Source organism: Coregonus lavaretus, assembly GCF_964263955.1.
Source record: "Coregonus lavaretus genome assembly, contig: HAP1_SCAFFOLD_3608, whole genome shotgun sequence".
In the NCBI taxonomy this organism is placed as follows: Eukaryota; Metazoa; Chordata; class Actinopteri; order Salmoniformes; family Salmonidae; genus Coregonus; species Coregonus lavaretus.
In genome coordinates this window covers 1-20509 of record NW_028159425.1, presented here as the reverse complement: position 1 = coordinate 20509, position 20509 = coordinate 1, and positions in this window count along the sequence as shown.

Genomic DNA, 20509 nt, shown 5'->3' with positions numbered 1-20509 from the left:
GCTATGGCATCTTCTGTTTGGGTGTCTCAGGTCAGGTGTGAGCCATGATCATAATGTGTCTCTCTGTCTATTTCCAGCCCTGCCATTTCTACCTGTCCTGATCTAGTGTTTCACCCCTGACCTCCTCACACCGTCTCACTGTCCATGTCTGCTTTTAGCTCCCACCTCTACTTCACTGTGTTATAATGGACCTTATGCTTGTTATGTCACCTCTGTAACCAGTTATCAAACATACTGACCTTTCTGACCCTATCCCATGGCCCTACTTTCTACAACTGAACATTTAAAGTCCTCTATGAGTTTTACTTAGTGTCCATTTACTTAATTTTACTTAATATTACTTAATAATTTACTTAATATATTTGCTGTGTATTGGAATAGTGCCGCAGAGTATCATGGGGGTTAGTATGTGTTGAGATGATCACGTTCCAGATAAATGGTTGAACTCTCTCGTCTCATCATTATTGAATTGTTATACAGACGTGGTTATGAAACCCACCAGACATAACAAAAGATTGGTGATGAGTAAGTCTGAATCTACAGGAACTATTCTGTCTGGAAGCAGTGGGTTTTTACAACTGTTTAAAACTGTTATTTTCTGTGGTACAGAATAGGCTAATGTTAGCACAGTGTATTGCTAGCAGAGGCAAGTGCATAGTCCAGCTAGCTAAGAGAGAGAGTTAACATCGTCATGGACGGCAGAAAAGGACTGGAGACGGACATCGGAGTGGGAAAACAACATGATTAAAGGAAATGACATTTATTTAACTGTGAAGACGAACCTTTTAATTAAATCTGCTAAATGAGCGAACTTGAGGAAACGTCAGTGAGTGAAGTGAATGAAGATCACGTGACTGAGGAATATATTACTGTGGTTGAGGACAATACTGAAGTGAGTGACAATCAGGAGCCTATTGAGAAATGAAAAATGGCTGAAATTGTTGGAAACATTGGACAGTTTGATGAAAGTATTGACCAGTGGAGCTCATATACAGAACGTTTGAATATTTTGTTCTTGCAAATTACATTGATGAGGACAACATTGTGCTTACATGTTTTAGTGTATTGGAGCCAAATACATTTAATTTACTAGGCAGCCTGCTACAGCCAGACTGCAACGTGAACACTGGGAGTCAGGAAGCAAGTACAGGAAGTTAATTTAATAATACATAGAACAAAACAAGAAACAGGAGTAGCGTACAGACATGAAGCCCTGAAACAGAATCAATAACGCCTGGGGAAGGAACCAAAGGGAGTGACTGATATAGGGGAGGTAATCAGGAAGGTGATGGAGTCCAGGTGAGTCTGATTGGTCGCAGGGGGCGTAACGATGGTGACAGGTGTGCATAATAATGAGCAGACTGGTGACCTGGAACGCCGGAGAGGGAGTATACGGGACACAGACAGAACAGGTAATAAGACGTGTGGGGATATTGTGGAGATACTTCAGTAGAATTTACCTGGTCCTGACTTCAATTAAACTCTGTCTGGGAAACCGCCCCTCAGTCTCTCATCTACTCTGAGCTCAGATGGGGAAACATCAGAAGAGTTTCATTCCAAAACGCTATATATCCATTTTCAGAAATGTTGGTATATTAGCCTTTATTGTTCAATGACAGGCATGTATTTCTTTAAAATCTATAATTTGATGCTTTCATTTCAGAAAGACAAATAATCAAATATATGTCTGCCTCACTCTCAGAGAAATAAGTAGTACTGCTAGGTTTTACACAGTCAAATGTAAAAAATAACTACATTTTTAATAAAGAACTGTACAAATATAATATTTGTGAAATCAATACTTAAAAAATGTTTTAAAAAAAACAGTAATATGATATTTGTATTTAAAACCTTACATTTGACATTTTAGTCATTTAGCAGATGGTCTCATCCAGGATCCGGTTTCCCAAAAGCATCTTAAGGCTAAGTTCATCGCTAGAACCTTTGTAGGAGCATCGTTAAATCTCTGAGCAGTTCCCCAAAACCATCGTTATTAACGTTACACTGGAAAACGCTTGTAATCTAACGCCTGCCTCAGACCATTCATACTCGTAGAACAGGTAAATCTCAGGGGTTAAAGCAAAAAAATATATCCTTACGTCGACCTCAGATTGATTGTCTTGTGCTAAATTAATCTCGCCTTTCACGTAAACAAGTCATGACCGTCATGCTTTTACGAAAAGAGGATCATTTTTTGTAAATGTATTAAACTGCAAATTTGACCAATTCCAGTCCCCTTGCTTAGGGTTCCCAGGGTGCTCCTGGGCCTGGGGAAACTTCTTGAGAAGCTCAGTTCTAATAAGCTCAATTCTGGTGACAAGAAAAAGGCCGTGCTACTCCAGAATCTATGAAAATACAATGATGCTGACACCATCTAAAATATCATTTCCACCTCCATGAATGAGCCCAATAAGATATTGGTAAAGATGATGTTAAATTATTTTAACATATTGAACCATATATCCTATATGCATGGTCTATTATCAGATGTTAAATTATTTTAACATATTGAACCATATAGCCTGTATGCATGGTCTAATATCAGATTGTAAATGATTTTAACATATTGAACCATATAGCCTGTATGCATGGTCTATTATCAGATGGTAAATGATTTTAACATATTGAACCATATAGCCTGTATTCATGGTCTATTATCAGATGGTAAATGATTTTAACATATTGAACCATATATCCTATATTCATGGTCTATTATCAGATGGTAAATGATTTTAACATATTGAACCATATATCCTATATTCATGGTCTATTATCAGATGGTAAATGATTATAACATATTGAACCATATAGCCTGTATGTATGGTCTATTATCAGATGGTAAATGATTTTAACATATTGAACCATATATCCTGTATGCATGGTCTATTATCAGATGGTAAATGATTTTAACATATTGAACCATATAGCCTGTATGCATGGTCTATTATCAGATGGTAAATGATTTTAACATATTGAACCATATATCCTATATTCATGGTCTATTATCAGATGGTAAATGATTTTAACATATTGAACCATATAGCCTGTATGCATGGTCTATTATCAGATGGTAAATGATTTTAACATATTGAACCATATATCCTATATTCATGGTCTATTATCAGATGGTAAATGATTTTAACATATTGAACCATATATCCTATATGCATGGTCTATTATCAGAATGTAAATGATTTTAACATATTGAACCATATAGCCTGTATTCATGGTCAATTTCAGATGTTCTATTAGCAATAAGCATGATCCCCTGTAGCCCAACGGATGCAGCATAGTGGCTATAAATGAAGCATGGGCTTTGTCCATCTGCATTTACCCCATTGGACACAACTTCCTGATTATTATTATTATTATTATTATTATTATTATTATTATTATTATTATTATTATTCACTCAGAATTGTTGTTGGGGGGGTTTCTATTACAAAGTTGCCCTTTTAAGATGCTGTTGCCCCTTTAAGAGCTCTGTTGTGAATGATCCTAAACCATGCTTGATACTCCGGTTTTAAGATGCCGTTGCCCCTTTAAGAGCTCTGTTGTGAATGTTCCTAAACCATGCTTGATACTCCGGTTTTAAGATGCCGTTGCCCCTTTAAGTGCTCTGTTGTGAATGTTCCTAAACCATGCTTGATACTCCGGTTTTAAGATGCCGTTGCCCCTTTAAGTGCTCTGTTGTGAATGTTCCTAAACCATGCTTGATACTCCGGTTTTAAGATGCCGTTGCCCCTTTAAGTGCTCTGTTGTGAATGTTCCTAAACCATGCTTGATACTCCGGTTTTAAGATGCCGTTGCCCCTTTAAGAGCTCTGTTGCAAATGTTCCTAAACCATGCTTGACACTCCGGTTTTAAGATGCCGTTGCCCCTTTAAGAGCCCTGTTGTGAATGATCCTAAACCATGCTTGATACTCCGGTTTTAAGATGCCGTTGCCCCTTTAAGAGCTCTGTTGTGAATGTTCCTAAACCTTGCTTGATACTCCGGTTTTTAAGATGCCATTGCCCCTTTAAGAGCTCTGTTGTAAATGTTCCTAAACCATGCTTGATACTCCGGTTTTAAGATGCCGTTGCCCCTTTAAGAGCTCTGTTGTGAATGATCCTAAACCATGCTTGATACTCCGGTTTTAAGATGCTGTTGCCCCTTTAAGAGCTCTGTTGTGAATGTTCCTAAACCATGCTTGATACTCCAGTTTTTAGATGCCGTTGCCCCTTTAAGAGCTCTGTTGTGAATGATCCTAAACCATGCTTGATACTCCAGTTTTAAGATGCTGTTGCCCCTTTAAGAGCTCTGTTGTGAATGTTCCTAAACCATGCTTGATACTCCGGTTTTAAGATGCTGTTGCCCCTTTAAGAGCTCTGTTGTGAATGATCCTAAACCATGCTTGATACTCCGGTTTTAAGATGCCGTTGCCCCTTTAAGTGCTCTGTTGTGAATGTTCCTAAACCATGCTTGATACTCCGGTTTTAAGATGCCGTTGCCCCTTTAAGAGCTCTGTTGCAAATGTTCCTAAACCATGCTTGACACTCCGGTTTTAAGATGCCGTTGCCCCTTTAAGAGCCCTGTTGTGAATGATCCTAAACCATGCTTGATACTCCGGTTTTAAGATGCCGTTGCCCCTTTAAGAGCTCTGTTGTGAATGTTCCTAAACCTTGCTTGATACTCCGGTTTTAAGATGCCATTGCCCCTTTAAGAGCTCTGTTGTGAATGATCCTAAACCATGCTTGATACTCCAGTTTTAAGATGCCGTTGCCCCTTTAAGAGCTCTGTTGTAAATGTTCCTAAACCATGCTTGATACTCCGGTTTTAAGATGCCGTTGCCCCTTTAAGAGCTCTGTTGTGAATGATCCTAAACCATGCTTGATACTCCGGTTTTAAGATGCTGTTGCCCCTTTAAGAGCTCTGTTGTGAATGTTCCTAAACCATGCTTGATACTCCAGTTGTAACTGCATTTTTAAAACAATGCATTAGCGCAATTGTAGGAGTATAGAAATAAACATGTTATCAATGGAAAGCTTGGATCCCCCTCTTTTTTTAACAAAGGTCAAAACTGCTTTCAAAAGTGTTTTCCCCGTGATTGCATTAAGAGTTGTTGTCCGTTGACTGCTTGAATAAACGGCCCTACAAAGGCAAAGCGCATCAACTAGAAAACAGTACAACTGAAGACAAAAAGGCTTTAAAGTTGTTTTTGCTGTTCAGCCAAATATGTCGTAGGTAGATAAGTGTAAATGCACTGATGTATCATCTTATTATGACCACTGATCTGACCTATGACACCTAAAATGCTGATACTGCACTCTGCCTACGAGTGCTGTATGGGTCATGCAAAAGCAAAGTGCAGTATCTAAAAAATCTAAATGTGTTTATCCATCTTTCTTGTTGTTTTTAATGGTGTTGTGAAGTAGTTTCTTCATGTTTTGAATGTTGTATTGTAGCAACCCTCAAGCTGTTTTTATCCATAAGGTAAGAACTATTTCATCACGGAGAATGTTTTTACTTATGTGACTTTGTATTACTATCAATGCTGTCCTTTTCTTTATGTTAGCGAGCGTTTCAATACTTTGTTTGCTATCTTTCTTACCATTATCTGGGTATTTGTTCATTTCAATGCGAGTTAAACCATAATGTTTCTGCGTGATTGTGCCGTGTTTTATTCTGGTGATAACTGGATCACTGGCTGTCTCATGGAGTGTGTGAGGGTGAGTGTCATGGTCGGGATGGCCTGAACTCAGAGCCTGATAGAATACCAAGGAAAACCGTAGTAACTGCAGTAGAACATGGTGGAACAAAGCCAGATGGCAGTAACCTCACTTACTGCTGTTTCCTTGGTTTTTACTGGGATTTTGTAGTTGCATCAAATTTGACCCTCCATTTTCTCTGAAACTGAAGATAATTGAACCAGGACACTTTGTCACAAGATATAACAGAAAATACAAAGGTCTGAACTCAACTTTGACCAAATGTGTAGCAGCAGTTCGCAATTGTACGGCAGAATAGCTGTGCACATAATCCTAATACCTCTTCATGGACTACATTTGAACACTTGAACAGTGTCTTCTGTTAGGGTGTGAACTGGTATGGTAAGATTACCTAGTGGGGCCAGTAACTGAAAGGTTACTGGTTTGAATTCCTGAGCCGTCAAGGTAAAAATCTGTCTGTGCCTTTAAGCAAGGCACTTACACCTGATTTGCTCCAGGGGGCGCCGTACTACTATGACCCTGTAAAACAACACATTTCACTGCATCTATCCGGTTTCTGTGACAATACATTTACAAATATTTTATTTATTTATTACAACATTTAATTTAACAATGCTGGTTATAAATCTTGTTGACATTCATCCAAGGACACCTTGACTTGCATTACACTCTCACTCCAGAAAAATATTCTCATGAAATCATGTGACCTATAATTAGAGAAAAGGATTCCTGTGAACGCGGCAGGAAGCAGGAAACAAGCTATGGATGTGTGATCTATCTTGGCATCTTTTTGGGTAACCACATTGGAACATTCCAACATTCATCTTTAAGGACATGAACTGGCAGAACAGGTTTCAGCAAAGTATGGAGTCATTGTTTTCAGGAAGGTGTCTCCATGGCGATAGGAGGGGCAGGAGGCAGACTAAGGGCAAGGGAAGCCACCTGAACTACTGCCCTACAAAGGCAAAGAGCAGTCTACGCAAACAGTGAATCTGAGAAAAATGGCTTTAAAGTTCTTTTTTTTGGTCCATGCATATCAACCATGACCACTGATCTGACCTATGACCCCTTAAATGCTGATACTGCACTCAGCCTTTGTATGACCTTAAACAGCTGTATGGGTAATGCAGAAGCAAAGTGCAGTATGTAGAAATCTAAATGTGTTTATCCAGCTTTCTTGTTGTTTTTCTGTTTGATGGAAACAGTTGGAGTGTTGTAACTATATTCCAACTGTATTTAATGGTAATGTTTTCATGTTTCCTGAGTGGCGCAGTGGTCTAAGGCGCTGCATCGCAGTGCTAACTGTGCCACTAGAGATCCTGGTTCGAATCCAGGCTCTGTCGCAGCCGGCCGCGACCGGGAGACTCATGGGCGGCGCACAATTGGTCCAGGGTAGGGGAGGGAATGGCCGGCAGGGATGTAGCTCAGTTGATAGAACATGGCGTTTGCAACGCCAGGGTTGTGGGTTCAATTCCCACGGGGGGCCAGTATTAAGAAAATATGTATTCACTAACTGTAAGTCGCTCTGGATAAGAGCGTCTGCTAAATGACTAAAAATGTAAATGTAAATATTGTATTGGAGTAGTCCTAACCCTCGACAAAATTTCTGTTGATGGAGAGAGAAACCAGACAAGATGAGAGACATCAATAGACGACACAGAGAAAGTGATGGAGAGAAAGTGATGGAGAGAGAGAGAGAAAGTGATGGAGAGAGAGAGAGAGACCAACAGAAGAATATGATATGATGGAGAGAGACACCAGACAAGAGACAGAAGAATATGATATGATGGAGAGAGACACCAGACAAGAGACAGAAGAATATGATATGATGGAGAGAGACACCAGACAAGACACAGAGACAACAACAGAAGAATAGGATATGATGGAGAGAGACACCAGACAAGACAAAGAGACAACAACAGAAGAATAGGAAATGATGGAGAGAGACACCAGACAAGAGACAAGAGACAGGAACAGAAGAATAGGATATGATGGAGAGAGACACCAGACAAGACACAGAGACAGCAACAGAAGAATATGATATGATTGAGAGAGAGAGAGGGTGTTTAGGTACTGTGGGATTCTTTAATCAGTTTGGCTCATTGGACAGGTCAGAGTATATGTTTGAAGTTCTTGAGTGGTTTTTGGCAATACACTGGTGATGTATTCATGGATTTAGCTGTTGAAATTCCTTCCCGGACCCTCCTACTGGCTGTGGGCTAAGCCACCAATGTCTTCACATCCTAGGGGAGAGAGGAGCTGTTACCCCTGGGGAGAGAGGAGCTTCTACCCCTGGGGAGTGAGGAGCTGTTACCCCTGGGGAGAGAGGAACTGCTACCCCTGGGGAGAGAGGAGCTGCTACCCCTGGGGAGAGAGGAGCTGATACCCCTGGGGAGAGAGGAGCTGTTACCCCTGGGGAGAGAGGAGCTGCAACGAAGAGAGACTGTTACCCCTGGGGAGAGAGGAGCTGCTACCCCTGGGGAGAGAGGAGCTGATACCCCTGGGGAGTGAGGAGCTGTTACCCCTGGGGAGAGAGGAACTGCTACCCCTGGGGAGAGAGGAGCTGTTACCCCTGGGGAGAGAGGAGCTGATACCCCTGGGGAGAGAGGAGCTGTTACCCCTGGGGAGAGAGGAGCTGCTACCCCTGGGGAGAGAGGAGCTGCTACCCCTGGGGAGAGAGGAGCTGTTACCCCTGGGGAGAGAGGAGTTGTTACCCCTGGGGAGAGAGGAGCTGCTACCCCTGGGGAGAGAGGAGCTGCTACCCCTGGGGAGAGAGGAGCTGTTACCCGTGGAGAGAGGAGCTGCTACCCCTGGGGAGAGAGGGGCTGTTACCCGTGGGGAGAGAGGAGCTGTTACCCCTGGGGAGAGAGGAGCTGCTACCCCTGGGGAGAGAGGAGCTGATACCCCTGGGGAGAGAGGAGATGCTACCCCTGGAGAGAGAGGAGCTGCTACCCCTGGGGAGAGAGGAGCTGCTACCCCTGGGGAGAGAGGAGCTGCTACCCCTGGGGAGAGAGGAGCTGCTACCCCTGGGGAGAGAGGAGCTGTTACCCCTGGGGAGAGAGGAGCTTGCTGATGTTTCACAATATGCCATGGCCGTCTCAGTCACCAGGTCTCAACCCAATTGAAGACAACCATCAACAAAACACTAAATTATGGAATTTCTTGTGGAAGAATGATGTCACATCCCTCCAATAGAGTTCAAGATACTTTTTTTTTTTTTTTTTTTTTAACCTTGACAATAAACATTTTAATGAACCACAAACACTTGATGTTTAGGGATGGCACACACATAGGGATACAGTTTCCGTTCCTTCTCACATATGCACCTAGGAAGATGCAGTGTTTCTCAACCTGTCATTTTACATAATGTTGCAAGACACATACCATCAAATGAATCCATAGACTTTTGTCCATATTTACAGAAGGCTGTCATTTCACAAATTGTTCCTATATTGAAAGGACATAGGGAAAATAAAGTCAAACATTTCAATACATAACAAAATAATAAAAATAATCACAGCATTACTCAGTCTTAATGTATTTTAACCATATTAACCAGTTTAATCAAATTGTTTTCATTTGGAACACTAAATCAGAACTACATTTGGAGTTCCAGACCCTTGTAGAATGTTTGCCAAGGCACATTGTAAGAGCTATAAAGAGACAGGGAGTGGGAGAGAGAACAGGTAGAACCTGATATGGAAATGAGCAGAACAAACTAAAGGAACTTTCCACCACCGAATGATCATTCCAGACTCTACTTCTATTGAGAGACATATAAAAGGTAAGACGACGATTGTTATGTGTATTCATATAGTTGATGATATTGTTATGTGTATTAATATAGTTGATGATAATGTTATGTGTATTAATATAGTTGATGATATTGTTATGTGTATTCATATAGTTGATGATATTGTTATGTGTATTCATATAGTTGATGATATTGTTATGTGTAGTAATATAGTTGATGATATTGTTATGTGTATTAATATAGTTGATGATTTTGTTATGTGTATTCATATAGTTGATGATATTGTTATGTGTAGTAATATAGTTGATGATATTGTTATGTGTATTCATATAGTTGATGATATTGTAATGTGTAGTAATATAGTTGATGATATTGTTATGTGTATTAATATAGTTGATGATATTGTTATGTGTATTCATATAGATGATGATATGTTTTGTGGACAGTGTTATAATAGGCCTACTCTCCTTAAAAACCCTTTTTGGTCCTAGGTAGAACCCTTTTGGGTTCCATGTAGAATCCTTTCCTCAGAGGGTTCTACATGGAAGCCAGAATGGTTTTACCTGGAACCCAAAAGCGTTCTCCTATGGGGAAAGCCAGAGGACCCTTTTGGAACTCTTTTTTCTAAGAGTGTACTGTATCATAGGTCTATAGACTTGTCTTCTCAAAACAGGCTTAAAACACAACAAGCAACAACATTTTCTCTTTCTAATCTACTGTTAACTCTTTTCACTCAGGAAGGTATGTTGGGTGAAAGAGAGACAAATAAATACTGTGGAAAGACTAACAACAACTTGCACTTCCTCAAAACAGGTTGTGTGTGTTCATTAGTGCCCACCGTAGAAATACGTTTGGCAACAGAAACCGTTTAGGTCACCTTGAACAGCGTTTGGAGCAAACCGTTTATGCAACATTTTTATAACTGTTGGCTGCGGAGTAAACTAATGAATACAACCCAGGTAGTAGCCTACAACTCGGCTGTTGATGTCTGCCTCATGCTGAAACCTGAACTTAGCCTGAGGGGTGTACTATGATGCTAGCTAGATATACAGGTTTTCTAAAGCTAGCTTCAGTTAGCTTCACATTCCAGATCAGACTTCACCCATTAGAATGTACAGAGCGCTAGTCATCAGGAAGGTGCTCTCTCAGCAGAACAGTAGATATCTCAATGACTTGACATGTTCTGGTTGTGAATTCAGGCTACAAGGTGAGAATCTTTTCAGGGATTATTATAAAGTGGTAGAGAAATGTAATGTATGGTGTAATTTTAGTACAGTGAATGGAAGTAAAACACTCAGACCTAACAGTCTACTTCTACTGAGACAGGTTTGTGTCAGTTTAATCAGACAAAATGGCGTTAACTGAATGTGGGCAAGTCAAATTCAATATATCAATATTCAAGACTCAACCTTTGCAGAATCAGAATCACCTTTATTCGCCAAGTACATTTGCATGTACATATGTAGCATCTTAATTTGAGCCAGTTTGCTACAGCAGGAAAATATTCCTGCAGCAACAGGAAGTGTGAATTATAATTAATGGACATTTTTGTAGCGGTTGATACATTTTTATTAAGCGAAACTCAAGTCTGGCATTTCTAAGTGGAAATTACAAACTTCAGAAGCCTTTTAAAACCTCAAATACACTACAAGTTTTACATTTCCTGCATTGCGGGAAAGTTATTCTGCAGTGTGGGGTGATCAAATGAAGATCCTACATCTGTACACATAATTCTAAATGGTGATAGTGACAGACAACATTTAGAGACAGAATACAGACAGAAGACTTTACACAAATGTCTGTACAACATTATACACAACTAGGAAGAGTGAGCATAGAGCTAAAAGAGAATGAACAGTTGATATACAGATATACAGTACAGTGGGAATACAGTTGGTATACAGATATACAGTACAGTGGGAATACAGTTGATATACAGATATACAGTACAGTGGGAATACAGTTGGTATACAGATATACAGTACAGTGGGAATACAGTTGGTATACAGATATACAGTACAGTGGGAATAGAGTTGGTATACAGATATACAGTACAGTGGGAATACTGTTGGTATACAGATATACAGTACAGTGGGAATACAGTGGATATACAGATATACAGTACAGTGGGAATACAGTTGGTATACAGATATACAGTACAGTGGGAATACAGTTGATATACAGATATACAGTACAGTGGGAATACAGTTGATATACAGATATACAGTACAGTGGGAATACAGTTGATATACAGATATACAGTACAGTGGGAATACAGTTGGTATACAGATATACAGTACAGTGGGAATACAGTTGATATACAGATATACAGTACAGTGGGAATACAGTTGATATACAGATATACAGTACAGTGGGAATACAGTTGGTATACAGATATACAGTACAGTGGGAATACAGTTGGTATACAGATATACAGTACAGTGGGTATGCAGTTGGTATACAGATATACAGTACAGTGGATATACAGTTGATATACAGTGGGAATACAGTTGATATACGGTGGATGTCCACATGTACAGTACCAGTATAAATATATCTAAGAGAGATGAACAGAGTGCTAATGCAGTATAGTTCAGTTATTTAGTGTACAGTTCAGAGATGGCTTGATGTGGTGAGCAGCATAGAGTGTATAGTCCTTTAGTCTCTATGGACCAGATGGTAGTGTACAGTTCAGAGATGGCTTGATGTGGTGAGCAGCATAGAGTGTATAGTCCTTTAGTCTCTATGGACCAGATGGTAGTGTACAGTTCAGAGATGGCTTGATGTGGTGTGCAGCGTAGAGTGTATAGTCCTTTAGTCTCTATGGGCCAGATGGTAGTGTACAGTTCAGAGATGGCTTGATGTGGTGTGCAGCGTAGAGTGTATAGTCCTTTAGTCTCTATGGGCCAGATGGTAGTGTACAGTTCAGAGATGGCTTGATGTGGTGAGCAGCATAGAGTGTATAGTCCTTTAGTCTCTATGGGCCAGATGGTAGTGTACAGTTCAGAGATGGCTTGATGTGGTGTGCAGCATAGAGTGTATAGTCCTTTAGTCTCTATGGACCAGATGGTAGTGTACAGTTCAGAGATGGCTTGATGTGGTGTGCAGCATAGAGTGTATAGTCCTTTAGTCTCTATGGGCCAGATGGTAGTGTACAGTTCAGAGATGGCTTGATGTGGTGAGCAGCATAGAGTGTATAGTCCTTTAGTCTCTATGGACCAGATGGTAGTGTACAGTTCAGAGATGGCTTGATGTGGTGAGCAGCATAGAGTGTATAGTCCTTTAGTCTCTATGGACCAGATGGTAGTGTACAGTTCAGAGATGGCTTGATGTGGTGTGCAGCATAGAGTGTATAGTCCTTTAGTCTCTATGGACCAGATGGTAGTGTACAGTTCAGAGATGGCTTGATGTGGTGAGCAGTATAGAGTGTATAGTCCTTTAGTCTCTATGGACCAGATGGCCAGTTGGTGAGGGCTACAGCATGGGGAAAGAAACTGTTCAGATGGGGGTCTATAACATCCAATCACATAGGTTTACAGCAGCTGACAGTTGCAACATCATTGCTATTAACTCAAACTGCCTTGGTTTAGATAAAGACATAATCTCTGTACAGATGTAGGATCTTAATTTGATCACCCTGTTGCAGGATAACTAAAACGTGTAGTGTATTTGAGCGTATTTAAGCTTTAAAAAAGGTTTCTGAAGATGATCAATTGCACTTTTCTATTATAAAATTAATCATTCATTATAATCCACATAATAATTCAAATGTCCTGTTGCTGCAGGATTATTTTCCTGCTGTAGCAAACTGGCTAAAATTAAGATCCTACATCTGTAGCAATACACCTCTCTTTGATGTGCATGGCTATACCAGGCTTGACTTTTGACCATTTGACATCTTTTATTTACTGTTGTTTAGGCTGGTTGAATGAGTCGCCTATAAAAGCTACTTCATCTGCAAGAGAACAGGCGGCTGCACCAGCGACTGTAAGAAGTTATGTGATTTCCTCATATGAACGTGAAAGTAAGTGTGTAGCCTACGCAGTTACACAATGGCTGTTGAAACTGTGGCACATATTTCTCGGTAACATTAGAAGTCGGATAAATGTGTTGATATGTAGGAAAGACGGGCAGACCCTGGTAAGTCTAGGCTAAACTACAAACTATTATAAGGTTAGGTCGACGTCAGACATTCAATAGTCAGAGTAGGTTTGAGCTATGATCACAGAGAGTCCCAACAGCAGAGTCCCAACAGCAGAGTCCCAACAGCAGAGTCCCAACAGCAGAGTCCCGACAGCAGAGTCCCAACAGCAGAGTCCCAACAGCAGAGTCCCAACAGCAGAGTCCCAACAGCAGAGTCCCGACAGCAGAGTCCCGACAGCAGAGTCCCGACAGCAGAGTCCCGACAGCAGAGTCCCGACAGCAGAGTCCCAACAGCAGAGTCCCAACAGCAGAGTCCCAACAGCAGAGTCCCGACAGCAGAGTCCCGACAGCAGAGTCCCGACAGCAGAGTCCCGACAGCAGAGTCCCAACAGCAGAGTCCCGACAGCAGAGTCCCAACAGCAGAGTCCCAATAGCAGAGTCCCAACAGCTGCCCTATAGTTTCTCTTCATTATTTCTCTTCATATGACAAGGATTAAAAAGGATTTGCCTGTAGATTGTCGCTTTGATTCATGATGATGACTGCTAGCTAAGATTTTGAAAAGTATGATGTTGACATGATCAGTCCAATCAAAGCTACTGTAGATATAATGTGATTTGACGTCATTTTATCTGTGACTCTGTGGCAGCACCCAAGGGGCTTGTATTTTCTAGCTCTACCCTTAGACTTGGCAGTGACGTAGTGTCCCCATGAGTGACAGAACACTGAGCCAATCACGGCGCAGCACTCCGTATTTTCTTCTGGCTTGCCCCACCACCACAGAAAGCACTGAGCTAGGCTGAAACACCTGCATTTTGGAGCTGCCTTACTCAAGAAAACAAAAAAGAGACCATGTTTGTATGCGGCTATATTAACTCAATTATATATATTTTTTTTTGAATTTTTTGCAAACTGATATGTGACACGTATTAATGCCAAAATAACATGCAAAACAGGAAAGGCCACCTGCCCTTAATGACGGGTCGCTGGTTGAGAGAATGCCAAGAGTGTGCAAAGCTGTCATCAAGGAAAAAGGGTGGCTATTTGAAGAATCTCAAATATAAAATATATTTTGATTTGTTAAACACTTTTTTGGTTACTACATGATACCATATGTGTTATTTCATAGTTTTGATGTCTTCATTATTATTCTACAATGTAGAAAATAGTAAAAAAATTAAGAAAAACCCTTGAATGAGTATGTGTTCTAAAACTTTTGACCGGTAGTGTATATATATTTTTTACATTGTTAGCAAACTGATATGTGACATGTATTAATGCAACAATAACATGCAAAACAGGAAAGGCCACCTGCCCTGAATGACGGGTCGCCACTTGCTGAGGTATAGACCTTGATCTGCTTTACACAACAACAACAAAAACTGTTTTACATTATAACCTAGCCTACTTTAAATAATATAACATCTCTTAATTGTTGCAAAAAACCTTTCTGTATAGATCACTGATCCCCCCCCCCGATCAATCAAGCCTGTTTTAGCCCTTCTGTCTACATTCTCAGATACGTTTAGAAAAGAACAGATTCAAAAATAATAAATGGCCGACTTTGAATGAATACAAATAAGTGTGAGACATGGCCTTGTGTTGCTGCACTGTCTATAACTACCTTAACAAACAGTGACTTATTATTATTATTGACAGTTACCATGGTGAAGAGATGTCACAACTACATATTTATGTGATTGCATTAAATCACCTGACTGTTTCGATATGTCTGTTAGTAAATGTTTTATAAGAGATAATTAATAAATGATAACAATTCACATTCAAGAATTACTGTGTTAACTACAACCAACATGTTGGATCTCTGTTTAGGGGTCAGTGGTCTAAAATGAGTCTCTCTGGGGAGAGGGAGGAGGGGGGCCCTGCCTCTAAAATGAGTCTCTCTGGGGAACATGACACCAAAGCTAAGAGGTGAGATGACAATTTTGTTTAAGAATTATTAAGAGTTTATTTCCTAAATGCTATTTCCACAATTTTTCACATGTGTTTTTTAATCAGAAATGGTTGCTTATGGGTACCTTCAATATTACTGTTCTCAGATGTTTAATTAATAGATTTTAGATGTGTATAATTTTTATTGCAAAACGCTATATATCCATTGTTTAGCTGAAATTGAATGTTCGTATCCTGTATATTTGACTGTATTATCTGGTTGTCTCACCTAGCTATCTTAAGATAAATGCACTTACTGTAAATCGCTCTGGGTAAGAGCATCTGCTAAACAGGTGGGGCTCTGCCCTGAATGACAGGTCACCACTGCTCCAAAGCAATTACATGTTGCACAGGAACCACTGTCTCGCTGCATGTTTCTATTATCAAGACACCTGCTGGTACCTCTTAACTGGTTAGGACAGCTCATGAGGTGTCCTAAATATCTGCCAACTAGGTGGGACACTTATGAATAAAGAGGCTTCATGCATATCTTTAATTTATACCCATAAGAGTAGGACTAAAATGGCTTTATTCTCAGCACTTATACGACACATTTTCTACTCTGAGACGCTTTTTGGATATGGGCCCAGATCTCAAAATATTGTAACGAGCCAGTATTAAATGAGTCTGTCTGGGGAGAGAGAGGACCCATTTTTCTACTCTGAGACGCTTTTTGGATATGGGTACAGATCTCAAAATATTGTTTTAAAAAACGATTTTTTTTTTGTTTGACATAATATTACTAATGTACCCGACTTTAAAGACTGCTTTTAGATAATTGTGTGGCACTGCTCATGTCCGCGTTCTGAAACTGTCCGCGTCCCCGTACAGAACTGTCCGCGTCCACGTACGGTTTGGCGCCAAGCATATTGTCCAGTTACGCGCAGAGTGGTCTGAGGTGATGTTGGGGAACAACGACGGAGTTAGTTACAGTGTTGAGACGCCGAAGTTTATTGTTCAATTTGCTTTTTGCGTAATGGTCAGTGACAGTATGAGTGTAGCCAGATCCTTTTCACTCGCTATCCTTGGTTAATTGTGTGGTTCACCGGATTCGTCATCATCCTCGAAGGACAGACGAACGACCTGCTAGCTAGCCAAGCTAGTCGGTACAGCTAGCTAAGCTAGCTACTCTTTACCAGTAGCATCCTAGTTACCTAGCTACCACTACATCATCACCGGCTGCCTGCATTTCTTGTGGACCGATGGAGCTCCCTGGTTGTTTCTTCCACCTGTTAAATACCGTGGAGGGCTTCTCCCTCTCTCGTTGACGGATGCTGGCTACCTACCATCCCTCTGTCCGGTTCTCCTCTTCACTAGATGGACGGTAACTTTAGTGTTTAACCCCTCTGTGTCCAAGGACTGAACTTTTTTATATTATTTTCGGGGCGACTCAAGTGACATTTTTTACAACGTTTATTTCTGATAAAATTAGTTCATTGCATCCGCCATTAAGCCAAGTTTCATAATATTACCTTCTGTCCCTGGTTATGAAGTAATCGCGAAAAAACAGGCCTTATGTTTGGGCATTTTTCACCCTACCAGCTCCTATTAGTTCTACTGTATGTTTACCTCAGGTAACTTATTATTAACAAGGTTACGGCTACTTGGTGAGCGTTAACCCTGTAGGTTTACCTCAGGTAACTTATTATTAACAAGGTTATGGCTACTTGGTGAGCGTTAACCCTGTAGGTTTACCTCAGGTAACTTATTATTAACAAGGTTATGGCTACTTGGTGAACGTTAACCCTGTAGGTTTACCTCAGGTAACTTATTATTAACAAGGTTACAGCTACTTGGTGAGCGCGCACACTGTTCACCTGAGTACATGTTGTGTTCACCAATAGTGAGGTGAGACATGGAGGCGATGGCTGGCGGATAGCCATCAAACACTAAACATTTTCTGGTCATGGTTAACCATATTTGTTTTAAGAAAAAAGTGTACAATCTAAACAAAACGCATGTCCCTGTCCTCTTTTTCAAGATGTGGCTGATTTAAACAGCCAGAAGACATTTTTTAATTAAGAAATAAAAATTGTTTTGATGACTTGTTGTTTCTAAATGGCTGCTGGGTAATTTGATATGCATCGAAATCTGCGTTTGTAGGTATCAAATTGACCGAATGCTGCGCAGGTTCACTGAGTTGCAAACCAAATGCGTATAATGGGGTGATTGTTGTCTAATCGGGTCGTCTAGCTAATGGATTTGTAGATCTGACACAGTTGCTACCTCAGATTATGAGCCTAGCAAGTGTCATATAGCTCAGTTGGTAGAGCATGGCGCTTGCAACGCCAGGGTTGTGGGTTCGTTTCCCACGGGGGGCCAGTATGAAAATGTATGCACTCACTAACTGTAAGTCGCTCTGGATAAGAGCGTCTGCTAAATATGTAAAATGTAAATGTAAAAAATGTAATGAATGAGTTATGTAGTACCCACAGATGGCCAAAGGGAGGCGCAAGAGTGCTATAAACCCATACAGTTTTTTGCCATAAAAACCCTAAACCTAACAATCAATCAAATGTATTTATAAAGCCCTTTTTACACCAGCAGATTTCACAAAGTGCTATACAGAAACTCTTACCCTACTTATAACCTATTTTAGCCGTAACCCCTAATTCTAGGGTAGGGTAGCCTAGAACACTTTTAGAAACTATTTTAGTAATAATATTATCTTAGTAAATACAATTATAGTATTAAATAGCGTTTTGATTATTTTGTTGTTATTTTATTATATGTATAATTCCAAGACACATTTGTTTTATTTTTCAAATGTGGTTGAATTGGGTGACCTAGTAACCTCTGTGTGAAAGTCCAGCAATTGGCGTGGGGCAGGTTTGAGGCTGATCTAATACACTTTATTACTCAGCTGCCTCACCAACGTCTGTACGTGAATTAATAACTTTTAATAGCTAAATATTTCCAATAGATGGCAGCATAAGACAAGGAAGCATCAGTTATAGGCTACAAGCAGCAATATGATTGACAAAAAATAGCATGCAACCAAATGCTATATGTCCCATGATTTTCTAAAATGGTCACTCATTACTTTAGTTAGCTATATATCTCGTATTAGGCCTGTGTTGCTTTTGGAAGAGCAATTAAATAGTGACTATAGCAGGTGTTGAACCCCGGGTAAATAATCACTAGTCAGATGCTCCAACCTCAACTCTAATATACATGCATTTTTAAATATCTAATATTGCGATTAAACAACCTCGGAATAGATAAGACAAGAGTGCGTCTTCCAGCCCACCAATGAATTACATCATGCAACCCTCCCGGTTAGCAAATGTACCTCAACATGCCCCTCGCTTGTGCTAGAAGGCAGAGTGCTCGCTGCTGGTTGATGAATCTGACAATGAATGTACTAGGAAAATACGTTTTTCTCAACCAGAGGTGACTAAATTAATGTTCAGGCTTATTGATAATCTTTATAGTAATGAAGTATAATTTCAAAACATGAGCATAAAAACAGCTAATAATAAACATGAATCATCATTATATTATTTCACAATAATCTGTTAAATGCCTTTTCAGTCGTTCCTCTTGCGTTAGCAATGTGGAAAGGGACAGTAAAAAGCATGTGCAGGAGTTTTCCTGTGAGGGGGAGTGGTGGTGTATCCAGGGAGAAAACTAAACTAACATTCTGAAATGTCATTCATGGTCTTATGCTGCCATCTATTGGAATTATTTAGCAACTGCAGTAGTACTGAATAAAGTATAGTACTGAATAAAGTATATCCTTACTAAAGTAGTAATTACTCAGATTTCAAAATATGACATTTTCTAGTTCATTTTACCACTTACAACCATAACATAACAATTTATAGCATAACAAACAATGAAACTGACATAAACCAAAAACACCATACATTTAGTTAACTATATATATATATAATAATAATTAGCCATTTAGCAGATGTTTTTATCCAAAGCGACTTACAGTCATGTGTGCATAATTTTTTTTGTGTATGGGTGGTCCCAGGGATCGAACCCACTACCTTGGCGTTAAAAGCGCCGTGCTCTACCAGCTGAGCTACAGAGGACCACAGTATATACTATTTATTTAGATGGGTGACATTATCTTCCAAAGTAATACCACTGTAGATAAAGAAGAGCTCTCCAGTAGGTGTACCAAAACTTTGAAAGGCCATTTTCTCAAAATTGAGGTTACAAGTTTATCATCTTTCAAAGCAGAATTACTTTCCCATTGTTCCTCAACTGTAGTGTATGATATACCTTTTTCTAGCTGAGTCTCTACTTTTATCCAATGTAAAAAATAAAATAAAAATCTAATTTTGCAACATAAGATTGAATCGAGCCGGTCGGCCACATTTGACTGTGTAAAACCTAGCAGTACTACTTATTTCTCTGAGAGTGAGGCATATATATATATTATAACTGTGTAAAACCTAGCAGTACTACTTATTTCTCTGAGAGTGAGGCAGATATATATATATTATTACAGTGTAAAACCTAGCAGTACTACTTATTTCTCTGAGAGTGAGGCAGATATATATATTATTACAGTGTAAAACCTAGTAGTACTACTTATTTCTCTGTGAGTGAGGCAGATATATAGCATTTTGCAAAAAAAAATGATTATTTGTCTCTCTGAAATGAAACCATCAAGTGATAGATTTTAAACGAATACATGTCTGTCATTGAACAATCCCAAGCCATGATTGATAGTGAAGAAACACACCAATCTCTTTCATAATTTATTCAAACAATAAAAGCTAATTTACCAACATTTCTGAAAATGGATATATAGCATTTTGGAATGAAACTCTTCTCATGTTTCCCCATCTGAGCTCAGAGTAGATGAGAGATGTAATGTTTGTCTCTGTTGTGTTGAAGCCCAATCAAGCAGGAGAGACCAGCCTCCCCTGGACCCAGCTGTGTGTCCATGAAGAGTGACTGGTCTATGCATCCTCCTATAACGTTTAGAGAAG